We start from the raw sequence: 3,263 nt of genomic DNA on the forward strand, positions 1-3,263 counted from the left end.
ATTTTGTTTTATTTTATTTTATTTTTTATTTTATTTTATTGGTATAGATCCACACCTGGCTACAGAAAATGTAATACTTAAATTTAAATACTTAATGAACTTTAATACTTAATGATCTGGATAATGGTAGTTAGATAAATTCTTAAACATTTTCAATGCAAGCCATAGAAAAAGAGTAACATCTGATCTCTAAGCTGCCTCCATGTCTGGTGGACATCTGAAGAGAGGCAACGAGGAGGGGGTGCGGAGAAAATAGCACAAATCACAGTGGCAGAGTATGGCTGAGCCTCTAAATCTGATGTGTCACAGATAGCGCCAGGCCTGAAGCCCTTCAGCTCTACACAGCTGATTTCATGTGGAATGAACTCTGAGATTCCAGAGGTTGTTTATGTCCCAGCTCTGTTGCTTATCAGGTTAAAATTATAGCCCCCATTCCAACCCCATGTGCATGTATCCACCCCTCCTCCTCTCCCGTCACCCCTCCTCCTTCAGCAACATGGCACCTGTTGTGAAGCCACACGCTATTTTTGGACCCTCTAAATATGGACAAGCTATTTCTTAGTCTTGCCACGTACACTCTGATGTCAATGGTGGCAGTTTTACGCAAAGTGGAAAAACAATGACTATTCTAAACATCGGTTTACATCTAAACAACAGGCTAAGAGTGAAGCACATAAGACAAACTTTAGGACAAATGATGAAACTGGCTACAAATTTGAATGTAAAACAACAGAATTATTGGAATTAGCATTGGAATTAGCTTTGTCTTCATATTACTTGATCACAAAAATGAAACCACACACTATAATGACTTAAACAAAACACACAGTCAAAAAAATCCACCCAACTCAAATGCTTCTCAAAGACACACTGGCGACATTCAGCTCAGCATCAACTAAAAAGTTAAATACAATAGTACAGCTCAAGACTTACCCACACGTGTCTGTTCGGGTTCGAATAGAAAAGGAGGACAATGAACCAGTCAGTCCACAGTTTTATCAGAGTGAAAGAGAGAAGTGAGGAGGGTCCAGAAGGACTCAAGACAACAGCTGACAGCACGAGACCCTCAAAATAACCTCCAGTGGAACACCAGTGGAAACGTTGTGCAAACACTCTGAATGAATCGGCCTGTCAAGATCTTTCTACTCAGGCTTTTCAGGATGACAGCTGAGGAGCTAATTTTGTAGTATCCTTTGAAAGGCTTCAGACTTGTTATCACAGATAGATCTACTAATCCAAAATTCATTCTGGGTTAGCACTGGTATAGTTGATTAGAAGTAAAAACTAAATATTGATAGGTTTTTACCCCTATAAAGCCTCAGATATTAAATGATAGTCAGATTTTTTTTAATGGAACAGTTTGTTGAACCTTTAGACAAAATATAAATGAAAATCTAAATAAGGTTTACGTATGTGTTTTTTGTTAAGTATGATGTAGTGAGAATATGAAGCTCATACTTGAGGAGGGAAACAAATCTGTTTTATTCACAGGCCCAAATTTTTTTGAAAATTTCAATTTTGATAGCTTGTAATATAATCAATGAGATATTTACAGTAGTATAGCAGACTACTTATATAAAATGCATGTAAATATCAGTTGTCAGTTTTATCAGTAAATATCAGTTTTCTAAAAAGTCATGTATGGATAATTAAGTTGCTTAAGTCCAGTAAATGTTCATCTTAAAATATTGCTAACAGTATAGAAGTTATTCCTGTTTACTTTATAAACAGTAAAGATTTCACAGCAAAAATCACACATGTACCGCAACCTGAAGGTGACAGAAGGTATGTAGTAGATTGTGTACAACTGTTTTTTTGTGTGTGTACATTTAGACCTTTTAGAAATTTGCATACTAAATATGATACACTTGGCTTTATAGGGTTAACATGCAAATCTGGGCGGCTCTCGGAGTTATTGACTTGTGTACTGAATGCCTGAGGACCAATTTCTTGTAACAATCTGCTTAGTATTGGGTTCTCACAGCTCCTATTAGCATTTATTATCACATTTGTCCACCATAATTCCAGTCAATTGCACTCTAATCACTTCAAATCATGCAAATGGAGAATTGTGAAGTGATTAGCATCTCCAGTGCAACTCACTCCATAACAGCGTTTTTGTCTGCACATTTCTAAATATTTACAAATATTTGGCATGCAACTGCGAAACACGGCCACCCACCCATTCATCAAACAATATCATGGGGTCTTAAATGTGTGACCTATGTAGTGCGGTTTTACACACTGATATCAGCAAATTTGGCCATCGGAATCATTACTTTGCTATTTGCAATAGCTCTTACTAAAAGCACAAATGAGTCTAAAGTGTTTCAGGGTCATGCTGAGGATTTGTATAGAGTGGTGGGCGATAGTTTTTACCACGGGTCGTCTCTCTGATAATCCTCACCCTTTTTGGCTTTTATAAGGGAATCTGTTTAATCACCAGATAGAAATGATTCTGACATTGGCTCCAGGCTTAATTGTTTCTCTCAGCCCCTGCATCTCAATTAATGATTGTAACGTCCTTGTTCTTTGAGAGTCTCTTGCTTGGGTGTTTTGATAAATGTCTCTTTAACCTTGAGTCATGTTTCGTAGGAACTGTCAGCCTGTTACAGTGCTGGCGAGGCAAGGACTTGACCAATGTTTCTGGCCTTGTAAGTTTTGAGGTTATAGGCACAGATGAACTGGTAAGAATGAGCGATACTGCTCCAAACTGCTCATTTCCTGTTTTCCATGGCATAGGACTCTTTTGACAAAGTCATAACAGAATCTCGCACTGTTTTTGTTTTTTTATTTCGTTTTGGCTTGAGAGCTCTTCTAAATGAGCTGCTGACTCATGCAGTCAAATTAAGTCAGATCTGTCCACGTCTCCTCCTGCCTCGCTCTCCTTTCTTTCCAGGTGCTGTCAAAAGCACTCTGATCCTTGGACTGTGTTGCAGAGACAGGGACGTCCATATATCCTGCATATAATTTGCTCTGTCACACATTGTATTTAATGGTTGATAATGAGGCTTGCTATATTCTAAAATGTCTGCCATTTGTCATTTTTAAATTGTAGACTTGTTGTTAACGTTGATAGCAGATGGTGAAAAATTAAAATGAGATGGTTATTTGAATCATATTTAACTTTCTTAACTGTCACAAAATTATTGTTTTTTTTTCTTTTTCTCCCACTAAAAATATCAAAATATATTTTAAAGAGGAATTTACTTGAGAAGAAAGACTGCATAATATTATATATATATATATATATATATATATAT

At 36.8% G+C, this 3,263-nt stretch overlaps 1 protein-coding gene across 1 annotated transcript in view; it reads right to left on the minus strand.

The window, feature by feature from the left end:
• The window catches only part of txlnba (taxilin beta a), a 17,285-nt gene extending 16,160 nt beyond the window's left edge, over window positions 1–1,125 (minus strand). The window contains exon 1 of the mRNA XM_016537528.1: window positions 934–1,125. The gene's annotated coding sequence lies outside the window, so the exon portion shown is untranslated. The remainder of the gene's footprint in view (window positions 1–933) is intronic.
• Window positions 1,126–3,263: the final 2,138 nt, after the last annotated feature.

This window comes from Sinocyclocheilus rhinocerous, unplaced genomic scaffold, assembly GCF_001515625.1.
Source record: "Sinocyclocheilus rhinocerous isolate Xijiao unplaced genomic scaffold, SAMN03320098_v1.1 scaffold185, whole genome shotgun sequence".
Lineage (NCBI taxonomy): Eukaryota > Metazoa > Chordata > Actinopteri > Cypriniformes > Cyprinidae > Sinocyclocheilus > Sinocyclocheilus rhinocerous.